We start from the raw sequence: 17,249 nt of genomic DNA, 5'->3' as shown, positions 1-17,249 counted from the left end.
TGATCGCCGGGAATCACGGCACAATTGCCGTGAATTGTGGCTCTGTATGGAAGGGGTGGGGCTAAATTATGTGTTTTCGCACCATTTATCCCGCGATACGCAGCAGTTTGCCATGAGGGGGCGGGGCCTAATGACAGGCATGCGGCCCCACCCCCCAAAGTGGCCACCTGTGTCTGCTCCCCGGGAATCTCCCGAAGAGCAGATACTAAAAGTAGGTAAGTATGCAGTGTTTATTGTTTACTGTGTATACATGTAACATCTGTGGTCATCGCTGTTGTTTATTTGTTGTCATTCTCATGTCACCTTTGAAACTTCTCTGTTGAACATTCAGTAAAAATTTATGATTTAAATAAAAATGTGACTATTGTTCTTCTAGAAATGACCAGTGTATGAGTCTTTATTTAGCTGACAAGCCGCCATAGGTGTTGAAAGGAGTCGGCCTATGCTTACTTAATGCGGGCAGAGGCGTGAATGGTGTTAGAGCCATTTAAGAAGCATGGCCAGAGGCCGGCCTCTAGGCTGCAGTGCGAGAAGGGGAAGAGCAGGCAGGTATGGCCGCCCTCAACCTTTTCCCACATGTGGAGATAAGGAGGCAGTAGGGGAGCGGATAGCGTGAGGGTGAAGGAGGAGGGGGCCAGGAACACAGCAGATGCAAAGAGGAGGAGAGGCCATTGTGGTTCCTGAGACGTCCACACACACGGCCCGGGGTTAACAAAGGTTTGCAATATAAATGTAAAAAAAAAAAAGCTTGACCAAAGAAGGGAGGAATTTAAAAAATCATATTTTGTTTGCTGTTTATCAGTATTAATGGTGGGGCCATAACCTTTATAATGGGTTTCTGTTGTATTTCTTATAACATGTATTGTTTTATACAACTGTGTTGATTGCTATTATGTTCAATGTAATAGGGCGGGGAGAAAGCCGCATGCAAGGTATAGCTATAGACAGAGGCTTGTGGCGCACACACACACCCATCTGGCTCCAGCTTCAACATTGGGTCTTTATTGATGTCGTGCGTAGTACAAGTAGAGAGGTGTGTGTGTGGGTGTGACGGGTATGACTTCCATGGGTGTAGTGGGGCTGTTTATTTGTAGAATGAATATGCTATTGCACGCCGCTTTCCTATGGTTGCAATGGTTGTTCACTTGGTGTTTAATAAAACTGACCATTGTTTTTCCATAAGAGACCATGGGGTAAATTTACTAAAGTGAGAGTTTTTAGAAGTGGATTTTAGAAGAGATGTTGCCCATAGAAACTAATCAGATTCTAGCTATTATCTTCTAGAAGGTGCTAGTTAAACGTTAAGCAGAATCTGATTGGTTGCTATGGGCAACATCTCTTCTAAAACTCACTTCTAAGAACTCTCACTTTAGTAAAATTACCCCCATGTCTTTATTTTAGCTGGCAAACAGCCACAGTGGTGGGTAGGAGTCGGCCTATGCTTACTTAAAGGTCTTTTCTCAGCTTAATAAATAGAACAGTATTGAGTCAAATGTACAATGCACTTTTTAAAAAATAAATTCCTACACACACAGAAATATTGAGTTTTTTGCTCATCCAGTCTACAATATTTCTTTTGCTTTCAATAGATTTTCTGATGTATTTCCATCATGACTTTCAATTTGGAAATAAGCACAGTATGATCTTTAGATGTTTCAAGAACTTAAAATTGATGTTAGGTAGAAAATGTTGATAATTGTTTTGAAACTTAAGGCAGGCCTTCCTGTCATTGTTTTTTGTTAACTGTACTGTCGTAATTAAATTGTTTTCTCTTAAATATATATTTTTTCTCTTGTAATATTTATGTGTATGATATTACAAACCACATTAAACAATTCTGCTCCTTAAAAAAAACTCCAAAATTTCAGGATGCTCTCCTGAATAGACCAGTCTTCCGGATCTGCCCACACCCTCAACACCTCTTACCTGCCCCCCTCTAGAATTTACTGGATTACCCTGGTAAAAAGTCAGTGTCACACAATGGGATTCATGTCCCTAATACTGGGGTCAGTGGTGTCACTGCCATATGTGTCCCCGCTGGATGCCTACGGCCTCCCTGTGACTTGTGGTCACAGTTCTCGCCATTCTGCATCAATAACGCCGCCCTCTTAGTATCAGATCATCTACTCTGACAATTCAGTCTCTAGCCTAGCAGTTCCAAGGGAGCCTTATTTAAACCAGGAACTGCTGGCTGTTCATTGCCAGAACAACCTCTCTCCCTATAGATTAATACCTTGGCTCTTGGTTCCGTTTGCATCCTGCACCAGTCTCCAGTATTGCTAACAGCATTATGTGTTTGTTCCAGTTACCAGGCTCCAGTATTTGCTTCATAAGCATTCTGTCTCAGTATGTTCCAGCACACCTGCTCCAGTAATTGCTTCACAGCATTCAGCTTCTGTGCTATCCAAATCTGTACCAACATTGCTTCTCAGTATTCTGTTCAGTGCTATCCAGAAAACCTGCCCCAAAATTACTTCACAGCATATTTCACCTGCAGCCTGCTTCTATGTTGCACAGCACAGCACGCAATTCCAACATCACTTGCAGCCTGCTTCTATGGTGCACAGCATGCAGTTCTAACATCACTTGCAGCCTACTTCTATTGTGCACAGCATGCAGTTCTAACATCACCTGTAGCCTACTTCTATTGTGCACAGCACCCAGTTCTAACATCACCTGCAGCCTACTTCTATTGTGCACAGCACCCAGTTCTAACATCACCTGCAGCCTACTTCTATTGTGCACAGCACCCAGTTCTAACATCACCTGCAGCCTACTTCTATTGTGCACAGCACCCAGTTCTAACATCACCTGCAGCCTACTTCTATTGTGCACAGCACCCAGTTCTAACATCACCTGCAGCCTACTTCTATTGTGCACAGCACGCAGTTCCAACGTCATCTGCAGCCTACTTTTATTGTGCCCAGCATGCAGTTCTAAAGGCTCCCATACTTCAGCAATCTGAAAACCACAATTTAACAATTTGAAGATTTATTGCCTGATTTTAGGATTTCCCAATCTAGCAATCTGTGCCCATACATTAGAGATCTTTTTTAGTGATATGCAGATCATTTTCAGCAAACACAGATCTGCCAATCTTGAAAGGCCCATCATTTTACCAGTAACAGGTCTGCAAATCTGCTGATCATCTCCATACACTAGCAATCTACAGCCCCAATCCATCTGTGAAATCCAACATGTTGGACAATCTGATTTAACAATTCAAGTCACTTTTTGGTTCCAATCTGCGATCTGTGAACCCCATACATTGCAGATTTTTATACACAATCATCTGCAAATTGCAGAATTGCCACAATCGATTGCTGATGTATGGGGGCCTTAACATCACCTGCAGCCTGTTTCTATTAAGGATATTGAATTAGAACCTCTATATACTCCTGCCTATACCTTCTAATATCCTGCCTATAAACCTCTAAGGATGATGCTATTTTGCGGACGCAGTCATATAGTAAATAAAGACTCCAGACCTTTTACCTGTGGTTCCAAAGCACAAAGTGATATTTCAAGTAAAAGTACAGTCAGTTACATGCTATGATCTAAGTACAATTTAGCGCAAAGAATTATACAGACCCAAGTACAGTTATACATACGCAGCACTTCTGGAACAGATGTAGGCTTCAGCAAGAAACCCCCGTCTATCAGCATTCAGCAAGAAGACTCAGACTGGGGTCACAACACACACGTTTATACTCTCACAGAAACAGACAACACAATAGAGAGGCTTGTCGCTGATGCCATTGGTTCCCAGGAGGATGCATCTGTTGCAGAGCATTTAACAGGTTGATTCAAATAGACACAGTCCAGCCTCTAACAACTGGTTGTCTCTGGTTTCCTGTTCATGCACATCCTAACAGTTGGTCATATAATGTACATTTCTACTTCAGGGTCCATAGGGTATCCACAGGATACCTTGGGGTATAGGCGATGGCGGCAGACATCCAGGCACCACAGAGTTAAATTTTCAGCCTCCCAGGATGCACTGGGGTCCCTCTCCTATACCCCGCCCCCGAGCCTCAGGCCACTCAGTTTTCGTAGGTGCCTGGCCGGACCAGTCGCACCGTACAGAGGGGGGTCTTTTTAAGGCCCCTGAATATTTCTTCGCAGCTGTGGCTGCACAACTAGAGTGCTCCAGCATAGGACAGTCAGTATTGACGTCCATGCTGTCACTCCTACACCCCGCCGGTACCAGAACGCCGGTACCGATCCGGGGATGCTGGTAGGTAGCTGGGGTCACAGCTAGCGGTGATCCCCGGCTACCTGGACTGTGGCCGGATGCACGGGGAACAAGGTAAGCGGCGGGGTCCCGCGGTGGGCACCCGCCGGTAACACAGTACTGTTTGGTCCCCAGGCAGGGGGCTCCCTGGGGACCGGCTGCGCGTGGGGCCAGGTACTGATCCTGCGCCTTCCACTAGACCACCAGGGACAGCGGGCCGCAGCATGTGCGGTACAGCGCGGCGTCCCAGGGGTTAATAGCACGCCAGGGGAGAACGCCTTCCCTGTCTCACAGCCGGCGTCTCCCCCGCTGCACAGTGCCATTCCACAGCGGTCTGAGCGGGCTGTGTCAGCGCTCCTCCCCCGGGCCCTGCCTTCTCTCTGCTCCTCGGTGGCCATTTTCTCACTACATGTGCTGGGGATGGCAAACGCTGCTGGAAGCTGATACAGATGCCATTGCGGTCCGGGTCCCCTGCATACCTCTCCTTCAATTAAGGTCAGTGTATGCAGCACTGTTTCCTACCAGGCTCTGGTCTGTGTAGTTGATCGCAGTGCCTGTAATGCAGGATGTTATCTGTGCATTGTATGTGACTTAAATGCTAGCGCTGTTTGCCTGTACTTTCATTTCTGACTGTCAGCCTTTTCCTATCCCTGTATTTCTGCTACAGCCCTTGCGGTGCGGTGTTGCAGGGTGTTTATTACCTCACAGTAAACGTGGTTTTTCTGTGTGGGAGGTCACATACGCTCCGTTCACACTCATGTCGGAAAGTGAACGAGGATATCCTCTTCCAGCTATAATGTACTGATATCATGTGCAGTTAGCGGAGGGATATGTAGACGCTGAGGGTTTATGGAGGGCATGTTGTATTATATATCACGCCCCATTTCTGTCACTGTGCCTGCACAAAAAAGGGGACCACCCTCGGCTGGCTAAGATGCTTACAGCCTTTGTGGGCAACACCCCCTGCGTTTCCCCATAGGGGTTTTCGCAGCCTGTGGTGGTCTCATCACATGCAGGGGTCCCTGGACAGTTGATGGTACCCCAGTGTATCCTGTTTTTCGCCCCCCCAGGGCTCGCAGGAGCCTGTGTGGGTGAATTTATTGTCCAAATGGTATAGCACCTGATGGACGTTTTACAGAGGGAGTCACCATTTCGGCCTTCTAAACGGCCTTTCGGGTCTCAGTCGGGTAAAGTCATGACGTCTGATGACGGTGACATTATTGACTTTTTCAGACACGAGCCCCTTAGTGCAAAGGAGGCGTAGTCTAGGTCTAAAGTCTATATACCTGGCCTTCTACGGGCAGTCCGTGCGGCTTTGGTTATTACATATCCCCCGTGGCTAAATCCAAATATGCCTTCTTTAAGGATAAGGGTGTTGCCACTGTAATTCCTCTATCTGTTCAGGTGGATCATTTAGAGGAGGCGTGGAAAATCCGGGTAAGCGCTTCCAGCCTCAAAAACGGTTGACCTTTTGCATACCTCTTTTGCGGATAATTACATTTCCGAATGGGAGTTACCTTTACGGGTAGATTCTCATGTTACACGCCTAGTGAGGAGTGCTACGTTGCCCATGCCCTCCAGGTCCTCTTTGAAGGAGGTTCCAGATTGCAAGGTGCAAATATATCTAAAATCCAATATTCCCTTGCTGGAGGGGCTTCCAGGCCGGCTATGGCCGTGTGCAGGGGGGCCAGAGCCATGGAACACTGAGTAGGTAACTGGATCTCTGCACACTGACTCTCAGCAGAGCAGGTGGATAGTGGCAAATTCTCAGAGACTTTGCCACGTTCATAATGAGACGGTCTTACATATAGCCTACTCCTTTCCAGAATCTCCTCGGCAGCAGTAGCGGCTTGCCACTCCCTGTGGTTGCGCTCTTGGAAAGCAGACGCAGATTCCATTTGGAATGCTTTGCCTTTTACGGGACAAGTCCTGTTTGGCCCTCGTCTGGACGCAATTGTGGCCCTGCAGGCAGCAGCTACGTCTGTGTGTCTGCCATCGGCTACAGTCCCATCAGGGTCTCGGGCTTTGTCTTTTCGGCCCTGTGAGGCCAGGGTAAGTCTAAAATACAGCTTTCCAAGACAGTCAGTAGCCAGGAAATCTGCTCAGCCATAAGAACAGGCTTGGAGTACAAGCCGTCCTACTCCCAAGTTGGACTATAAGCCTTCAGCCTCACGGGATGGGCCTCCTCTCGGGAGCCCCCAGAGTTGGAGGCCGGCTTCTCCAGTTCGCCCAGTGCTGGTGTCTGACCATCACGGACACTGGGGTAAGAGAAGTATTTTCTTGAAGGTATGTCCTCTCCTCCCGGTAAAAGCCTCCCAGACGGTGTTCGTTACAGGTCTTCTGTCAATTCAGGACAAGGCCCTGTAATTTTTGAGGGTGTTACACTCTATGCTCCAGGCAGGAGTTATAGTACCTATTCCGTTGCCCCAAAGGGGAACGAGGTATTACTCCATCCTCTTTCTGGTACAGACACCCAATGGGTCTTACCAGGACATTCTCAACCTCGAATCCTTCAACAAATTCTTAAGGGTTCCTCGGTTCGGGAGTGGGACCCTGCATTCCATCATTCAATGGAGCCTGGGAATTTTGTGGTGTCGTTGGATATATTCAGGGTGACTACCTGAATATCCCTCTTTTCTTAGCACACCAGTGTTTTCCTCAGGTTTGCAGTGGTCGATAAGCATTTTCAGTTTCAGGCATTGCCCCTTGGTCTGGCCTCCGCGCCTCACGGTTTATCAGGGTCATGGTAGTTATGGCAGCCCACCTGCGGATGCAGGGGGTCCGCTTGTTACCCTATCCGAGTGACCTCCTGTTGTTACCACGGTCTCCAGAGATACTTCAGTGCCATATGCAACGGACAATATCTGTGTTGCTACGTTAGGGCTGACTGATAAACTGGAAATGGTCCTCTGATTCTTCAGAGAGGATGCTCCATATCCCAACATCTGAGGATCTTTGTGATTAAGGAAAAGATCTCTGCATTACAGGCAAAGGTACGCAGTTGCCTGCAGAGTCGCCGAGTGTCTATTCACTTGGCAATGTGGTTCCTGGGTTCCAGGATGTCGCTGTTCGACATGGTGGAGAGTACTCAGCTTCACTCTAAAGAACTTGATCCTCTCCGGATGGGATGGGTTGCCCCATAGGATAAAGTCAATAGGCTTTCCCCGGAGGTTTGTCTCTCTCTGGCCTGGTGGCTGCAGAAAGCTCACCTAAACAAGGGGCACCCCCTTTGGGATTGCGGACAGGGTCCTTCTGACAACGGACGCCAGTATCCGTGGCTGGGAAGCAGTGACGGGTCCACACTTGTTCCAGGGCAGGTGGACACCAGTAGTTTTTGCGCTTCCCATAAACATCTGAGAACTCTGAGCAGTATTCAAGGTTCTCCAGCATGCAGGACAGGTCCTCCACGGAAATACCGTGCAGGTACAGTCTGACAACGCCATCATGATGGCTTATGTAAACCACCTACGATGTTCCCGAAGTCAGGCGACACTAACAGTGGTGTCCCGAATTCTGGCTTGGGTGGAAGGCTATATCCCTGCCGTCATCGGCAGTGTTCATTCAGGAATCCTCAGATGGAAAGCAGGCTTTCTCAGCCGTCAAGACGTGCATTCAGGGAAATGTCCTCTTTATCAGGAGGTGTTCAATCTTCTGGTGAACAAGTGGAGCCTTTCAGAGATGAGACTCTTCTGATAGACGCAGGTAGGTCCAGTGGACCTTCCAAGTTGTGTACCTCGTCCCTCCATTATCCCTTCTTCCTCCAGTAATAGCAAGAAGGAGGCACGCTCCTGCTGATAGCTCCAGCGTAGGCCAGATGGCACTATTACTCAGATCTTCGGAGCCTCTCAGTTAACACTCCGAAGCTGTTGCCTCTACGCCCGGACCTGTTGTCTCAGGATCCTGGCTGATACCCAGACCTGGGTTGTCTGTCCTTGACGGTGTGGCGGTGGAGACTGCCCTCTTAAGGTCTAGGAGTTTTTCCAGCTCTATAGTTAACAGGGGCTCTGTCCATGCTAAGAGCTCGGACGTTTTTATCTGCAAGAATTTACCATTAGGTATGGTATACTTTCTTTCAGGTGTCGCCCTAGGGGCTAGGCTCCTCGGGTATTCCGGATATCCAGAGGTTGGCTTTCCTACAGGTGGGCTTAGATAATGGTCTTCGCCTTGCTTACCTGAAGGTGCAGGTTTCTGCCCTGTTAGTATGGTTTCAGTGTAGGATTGCTACTCTTCCTGATGTCCGCACCTTTGTGCAGGGTGTACGTTATATTCAGCATCCCTTTGTTCCACCTGTGGCTCCTTGGGATTTGGCTGTGGTCCTTAGGGCTCTCTGAGGACCGCCATTTGATCCACTGGGCTCAGTGGATTTCAAATGGCTTACGGCTAGGACTGTATTCCTTCTGGCTCTTAATTTGGCCAGTAGGATCTCAGAATGGGAGGCTCGGTCATGTAGACCTCCCTTTTTCTCATCTTTCCTAGGAACAGGGCAGTGCTTGCCTTTACTTCCCCAGTCCTGTCTGCTGGTGAGGCCTATTTGGCTGTGGTACGGGCGCTAAGAATTTACGTTGACCGTACCAGTCCATTTAGGAAATCAGACTCTCGGTTTTGTCATTTCTGGTTTCCATAAAAAGGGTTGGCCTGCCACTACACTAACTTTGGCAGGATGGATTCACAGATCTTCCTGTTCCATCCTCTATTAAAGCTCTTCCACTAGGTCTGTGGGTCCTTCGTGGGCAGCTCGACAAGGCGCCTCAGCGGTGATTGGCAGCCACGTGGTCATCTGTCCATATTTTTGTAAGGTATTATGCTTTTGATACCTTCGCCTCTCAGGATGCTTCCTTTCGGCGGCGGATTCTCCTTACAGCACAGGAGCGTCCCCACCCTTAAAGGATACTGCTTTGGGACATCCCCAAGGTATCCTGTGGATACCCTATGGACCCTGAAGTAGAAAATATGAGATATGGTAAGAACTTACCCTTGTTATCTCTATTTCTACGAAGTCCATAGGGTTCCACAGGACTCCCGCCCTGTCGCACCTGTACTGCAGATGGGCTTTGATCTGGTCACCGGTTTCTCCGTCTCCTTCTGGTGAGAATGTGATTCTTGTGTGTTCCAGACTGTATTCTCTCTCTTTTTTGCTCCTGCTCCGGCCTATGGCTTGTTACGAAACTGAGTGGCCTGAGGCTCGGGGGCGGGGTATAGGAGAGGGACCCCAGTGCATCCTGGGAGGCTGAAAATGTAACTCTGTGGTGCCTGGATGTCTGCCGCCATCGCCTATACCCCAAGGTATCCTGTGGAACCCTATGGAACCCTATGGACTTCGTAGAAATAGAGATAACAAGGGTAAGTTCTTACCATATCTCAAGTCTCTGCGGTCCATAAGTTGAGAATGCATGTTGCGATCTTCACACTGACGATATCAAAATGCTGTTGAAAGAGTGCAGATCAATATAATATCAAACATGACTTACTTATCATGTATTAAACCTTAGCTACCAAATAACCTTTATTTCACAGCAATTATAATAAATGAACAAACTTTAATCTTACACAGTACATATTCACATAAAAGGTCTCATAAGCTTTAAAGTATAAGTATTTGGGGTTTGATATAAAGACGCTAGTTAACTTGGGGCAGATGCGTGCGCATGAAGCTAATAAACAGCGTTTTCATACAAGATCTTATGCATTCGCTAATATGCGACTAGTTAACAGCGCAATTGTGGGTATTAATGTGTGTATGAGAAATGGTGAAAGATGCAATCGCATGATGTTAACAGTAATATCGCCATATGTACTTAAGTGTGGGTTTACCTAAAATGGCGCTTGGGCGGCCATTCGCAAAATGGCGTCTTGCAATCTCATTTTCTAAAATGGCGTCTTGCGGCCAGTCGCAAGATGGCGTCTTTACAATCTAATTTTAAGCTGATCTTGTCTCAGCCAATTATCCAGCTTCGACACTATTGTGCCCAGCATGCAGTTCCAACATCACCTGCAGCCTGCTTCTATTGTGCCCAGCATGAAGTTCCAACATCACCTGCAGCCTGCTTCTATTGTGCCCAGCATGAAGTTCCAACATCACCTGCAGCCTGTTTCTATTGTGCCCAGCATGATGTTCCAACATCACCTGCAGCCTGTTTCTATTGTGCCCAGCATGAAGTTCCAACATCACCTGCAGCCTGCTTCTATTGTGCCCAGCATGAAGTTCCAACATCACCTGCAGCCTGTTTCTATTGTGCCCAGCATGATGTTCCAACATCACCTGCAGCCTGTTTCTATTGTGCCCAGCATGCAGTTCCAACATCACCTGCAGTCTTCCTCAATGTAATCCAATGGGAATGTTTACCCACAACATAGTCCATACTTGTCTACACTCCCGGAAAGGCCAGGAGGCTCCCAAAAATACGGTGATGCTCCCAGTAACAAGTCTTCCGGGGAGTGAAGTGGGCAGCACAGGCAATTGATGACGCAAATCTCGTTGAATCGTGACTATGCCCCCCGCTCCACAATGCCGGTAGTCTTGGCTTTATAGAGCAGGGGCGGGGCTACGATGACATGATTGTGTCATCGCACTCCCAGACCCCCCCTCCTCAGCTGAGCCACCCACCTCCGCCTAGCCCCGCCTCCCGCAGTGCTGACCTGGCTGTCTCCTCCCGGAGGAGTGTTAATTTCACATGTATCAATGCAGATTTCTCTCCATGAAAACAGTGATGCCTTGAAACTTTTCCACTGCTTTTGAACATTATATACTATAGCATTAAGATAATGATATCTTTTATTAGGTATACTGTGGATCATTTATCTTAGTGTATTTAATTTATTGTATCTAATTGTTATACCATCCTCATTAATGCAATCCAAGATGTATAAATACTACTTTTTTACTACTAAAGCATTTTCTTGTCAAAGGTTTTCGGTATGATAATCCCAATTATTTGTATGTATATCTCTGAAAGTGTATCACTCACTATTCACAGCTAATGAATAGCAATTACTTATTCATGGTGATTTCAGATCAGCTGATATTTTAAAAAGAATTTATATATTCTTCTGATTCTTGGACAAATTTCTCCAGGCTTTATATAGGTTTTTTATTATTATCTCTTGTTCTCTTAAGGTGCCCACACACATAGCGATATTTTACCCGATTTGGACGAATTGTGACGACAAATCATGTAAAATATGACCATGTGCGTCCCCACTATTCGTACATAGCATCTTAAAATCTGCCGTGCTGTAGGGCAGATTTGCCAATCTGGGACATGATTAGGTGCCTATCGTGAGTAGCTTTTACTCACGATGTATCTCACGATTCATCGCACGTTGCGGAATTTGACTGACAAAACCCTGTACACGCCCAATCGCCATCTTGTGCAGCATCGTGGATAGAGACGGACGCATGATAGAGCCTGCACACCTTAACTCTGGACTTCTGCAGTTTGGTGAGTATATTTGTACTGTATTGATGGTACCCCACCTACCCACCAATGTGTGCCACCCACCTATAAATGCATGACACAGCCACCACCCGCCGGAATGAGGTGGGCAGTGGCTGGGTCATGCATTAACCTCCCACTGCCCACCAATGTGTGCCACCCACCTACCCACCAATGTGTGCCATCCGCCTATGAATGCATGACCCAGCCACCGCACACCGGAATGAGGCGGGCGGTGGCTGGGTCATGAATTAACCTCCCACTACCCACCAATGTGTGCCACCCACCTACTCACTCACTGGCCACCAATGTCATAGGACACCTAATAAATAACTAGAAAATATGAAAACACTCCAAATATATTAAAATTTCAAAAACAAATATATTACAACAAGATAAACAAATACATAACAACATAAACAATTCTATTACAACAACATAATATATATTTTTCAACGCATAATCAAATATATTACCTTTATTTATGTGTCTGTAATATATTTGTTTATGATGTTGGAATATAACAACATCATAAACAAATGTATTGCAACAACATAAACAAATCTATTACATCAGAAGAAATATATTAAAAACCTGTAAAAACAAAAAAATTAAAACACAAATAAAAACACATTACATTCCAGTAAAAAAAGAAAACATTACAATACAAATGAAAATACATTACATTCCTGTAAAATAAATACATATTACAATACCATAACAAACATATTAAAATCCTGTAAAAAAAAAAACATTAACAGCTAAAAATGTTTATGTCCACATTTTTCTTCTTCCTAGGAATGTCGATTTATAGTGAGCAAGAGTTTGTGACTGGATTCCTCGAGAGCCTACAGTCCAAAGAGTGTCTATGGCGGATAAGCTGTAGACAATACCATAATAAGTCTAACAAATTGGCAGCTTTAGAGGTGTTGTTGGAGTACACCAAAAAGTTTATTGCGGGTGCAACCCTCAAAACAGTCTGCCTGAAAATCCAGAACTTGCGTACAGTGTACATCAAGGAGAAGAAAAATGTGGACGATTCCAAAAGCTCCAGAGCGGGCACAGATGACGTGTATCACTCAACATTGTGGTACTATAGCTTTATAAGCTTCATCAGCGATCAAGAGCCACAACGCCAGTCTGTCGTCCTGATGGCCGAGAGAGAGGGAGAAGAAGCGGCAGTACTGAGTTTACCATCAGAGGAAGTTTTGGGAAGTAGAGACACAGGGCCTGATTCAGAGCCGGACGCTCTGAATCAGGGCCCACCTACCTAAACTTGGAGCGGCCTCCTGGCCGCTTGCATGGCTGTGGGTGTCCACCCACAACATATGCGAGCGGCCAAAAAGATGGTCGCGATGGTCAAGACCATCGCGACCATCGGGCTTGTGATGAGACCCTGCGGTAGGGTCTCGGTGACCGCAAGCCCTGGAGTGATTTTGGCTCTATAAAAGCCAAAATCACTCCCACTGACATCACTAGTGATGTCAGTGGGGCCGGACCCAGACGGTAGGCGTTCCCATGGGAACGCCTCCGTCTGGGCAGCCACGCCCCCGGCATGCCCACCAAAGGGGGCGTGCTGTCAGTCACCATCGACAGCACGCCCACTTTGGTGCAAGACCCCTAACGACGGCTGACCCGTTGCTCGCCAGGTCTCGCACATGCGCACGACGGAGCAGCCTCCATCGTGTGCATGCGCATTTGGGTACCATCAACCCGCTTGCGAGTGTCCTGCGCTCGCGAGCGGGTCTGAATGAGACCCACAGTTCATAAACCAAAACCTCTTCTTTTTTTTTTAAACATTACATTTTAGATCAATCCCATTTGTCCACTATAGTCAGTTATCTCACAGACAGTCCCTCCTGTCATGGCACCGCACCAGACCATTGAAATAGGCCATATACGCCTCCCTCACTTCTTTGGCACATGCGGTTGATGTTGTTTGAATTGGAGGTGCAGACACTGATGTAAACTGGGCAATCTCCTCCGGATGTCATGTATCTTCTGGTCTAGCTGTGACTGGTCCTCGTTGTGTAGTTTTCCTTCGCAGAAATTTATGCAGCACACAGCAAGCCATCACGACCCAGTCTATCTTCTCCACACGTAGGTTTATGGTGGTGTGGAAAATGCGGAACCGGTTGCTGAGTATTCCAAATGCATTTTCCACAATGCGCCTTGCCCAGGATAGACGATAGTTGTAGATCCTCTTATCTCTGGTCAAGCCCCTCTGTGCAAATGGCTTCATCACATGTTCATGTAATGCAAAAGCCTTGTCTGCTACGAAAACTTAATTTAGGCCATGCTTTGTCTTGTCTAGTGATGGCAAGTTGAGGGTTTTGTGGGTGAGTCTCTGGTAGAAAGCCGTCTGTTTGAAGGGCATTCACCACTGCCATGAGAACGATGCTGAAGAAGCCTTTGTAATTGTAGTAATATGATCCGGTGTTGGCAGGTGGGTTGATGCATATGTGTTTTCCATTGATGGCTCCTCCGCCATTAGGGAAATTCCAACGTTGTTCAAACTCTTCAGCGATGCTCTTCCACTTATCCACGGTGTTAGGAAACTGGAAAAATAGTAAAAAATGGGTTAAAACATGACTATAATATTGTTTCTCCTTTTTATTCAATATAGACTCCCACCCAAGAGCCTGATATGTCCTCCACGCCGGACCTAAGTTTGCTCGGGGACAGCGAGGTGGATAATTCTACCCCAGTGCCAACATCTTCTTCTGCATCACCCCAAAAAAAAAAAAAAAGAAAAAGCAGGGGAGAAAGCAGGAGTACACAGAACAGGAGGACATATTTCTCCAACAAGCAGAACACATCCTTTAGAAGCCGCCAGATGGTATCGACGATTTTACAGCGCATATTAACAGTCGAATGAGAAAAATGGATGACCCAACTAAGAAAAATTTCCACAGGCTCATGTATGAGCTATTAATTAGGTCATTCAGTAGCAATTTACATGACTCAACTTACATTGCAGACCCACTTCTGTATTCACCTGCCCCAACCACCTATGTGAGGCCCCCCCCAGCCCAGTTGGAGATTACTCCCTCACCCAGTACCCCACCCACAAGCCAGACCATTTATAATGCTCTGCTGGAGTCAGAGGAAGGTTTGCCGCGTTACTCATCATTTTTAGGTATTTTTTTTAATTATTGCTGCCTGTACTATCACTCCCAATAGGTGCTGGCTGTATGCTATACGGTGGTGATGACGCTAATTGGACAAGGTCAGTACACACATGGGGCAAGTACAGATTGATGGAAGCTGGGGCCACAATCTCTACTTGTGCCAACAACTAAAAAAGATGTTATTGCCTACAGTTCAGTGCACAGTCTTGTTAATGCAGCCTTATTGACTGTCTCAGTTATAATAAAGAGTTTAAATAAAAACCACAAAAAATTGTTATTGACTACTGTGCAGTGTTATGGGCACAGTGGCTGTCAGTTATTATAAGGAGTTAAAAAAATAAACCCCAAAAAATTGTTATTTACTACTGTGTACTGTTGTTCTCCCACAAATGTTAATGACTGCTATGCAGCACAATCTTGTTAATGCAGCCTTATTGGCTGTCACAGTTATTATAAAGAGTTAAATAAAATAAAATAAAAAAATAAAAAAAAATTTTCTTTGACAAGAAACAAATGTGTGGTGTATTTTTCTTACCTTGCAATACTGGTACTGCAGCACTTTAACGATAGCCTTGCAGGTCTCCGGGATGATGAAGCCCAAGGACTGAGGTGAGATGAGTGTCCCAAACTTCAGGTCTTCCAGTGACCTTCCTGTAGCCAGGTACCTCAGGGTAGCCACCATCTTCAGCAGGGATTGCCCTCCGCCACCTTGTGTCTTGCCTCTGGATGTGGGGGGTCACCAGATGCAGCAACTCCTGGAAGGTGGCGTCATCCATGCGCAGGTATTCGCTGTAGTCGTCTGGGTTGTTATCCTTGATCTCCATCAGCAGCGACATGTGAGAGCGAGTATCCCTTTGTGGCAGCCACTCCTTGGTCCAGCATACTCTCCTCCTCCTTCGCTGGGCCCTCTCTTTCATCACCTTGACCCCAGCTTGGACAACCAACACTCTATACCGATAGCTCTCCATCAGCACAGAATTCAGGAACAGGATAGAATGCAGGTAGCACACACTTGCAGGTAAAAGGCGAGCCAAATACAAAGCAGAGCACAGTATCAATGTACAGGGTTCAGCAGGTATACACATAGCCTCACTAGTAGCAGAGCAGAATGTGCACAGGGTCAAAATGGCGCCTGCTTGTTATACCCCCTAGCTAGCCCCGCCCATTATTTAAATTGCCCACCAATCGTGAAGATCCTCGTGTGTTGTTTTGTAACTCACGATTTATCTTGCACGATTTCACGATTTGAACATCATACACGATGCAGGATAGATCGTGAATCAAATTGGCAGCTTTTTTGACCAAATCGTGCCCACGACTGCAGGGGAGCTCCCGGGGAGAGTTCAGGGGAAATCGTACACGATGTCGGATCGTGAGCACATCGCTAGGTCTGTGGGCACCTTTCCCCATATTGAGACTTGAGAACAAAATATTTTCACCCAGTTTAGAACCTTCATACTCAGTATATAAACAATGTTTGTGTCTCTTTATATCTGCAACATAAGGCTGAATTCAATTAGAGGCGAAAAGCCGTGATCGGCGAAACTTTTTTGTCGATTTGCACTTTTCACCTGTATTCAAAGTATCTCCGTATTCAATTCCCAGGAGTTTTCACCTAGGCGAAAACTCCATAGGTAAAAACAAGCGAAATAGTTTTTACAGCAAAAGGCAGAAAAGAAGTGCAAAATCCATATTTTAGAGTACAAATGTGGGGACTTGGTTCAGAACCCTTTGGAAACCCCCCTAATGACTAATTAGGGGAAAAAAAATCTAAACATTTAAAAAGTGTTGGAAAATTAGGTTAAAGTTGTGGGCCTGTTATTTTAGGGGGCTATAAGGTTGAGACAGATGTTTTTAAGATTGCAGGAAGTTGCAGCAGGTGTATTTTTGAGACTTTTTAAATCTTCACTTTGGAGACACCAAAATATACTATTACCCATTTACATGTACCCCAAATTTATCTGCAGTACTTATTTTTCACAAAAAAAACCATTGCTTTATATCATTTTTGCACAGTTATGCAAACATGCATATAACAGGCATTACACTCATTTTAAGATCACTAAATACTATTATTAGGGCTATTAATACACTTCTTTATTGATTTCCAAGGTCAGTGAGGCTTTTTTTTGGGGTACAGACTGATTTCCACAAAATATGCTGTCCTCTTCGCTAGTTTTGTTATTAAATACATTCGCCTATCCGCCTTTTCGCCTGTTATGGAATTGAATACGGAGATAAGCGGGGATGCGCATGGCGAAAACATTGCGTCCAAACAGGCGAAATCATCACGCTTTTCGCAGACCTCGGCTTTTCGCGGCTAATTGAATTCGTCCCAATATTTTACGTTGATTTGGACTCCAGTTCTGCATTTTTTTGACAACATTGATGTGGTTGTGATTAGAAATATTCTTGACTGTAAAAAAAATCTGATTTGTTTCTTTATATAAG

Source organism: Taudactylus pleione, unplaced genomic scaffold (genome assembly GCF_031769625.1).
Source record: "Taudactylus pleione unplaced genomic scaffold, aTauple2 ptg000080l, whole genome shotgun sequence".
In the NCBI taxonomy this organism is placed as follows: domain Eukaryota; kingdom Metazoa; phylum Chordata; class Amphibia; order Anura; family Myobatrachidae; genus Taudactylus; species Taudactylus pleione.
Note: the sequence above shows the minus strand (reverse complement) of the source record.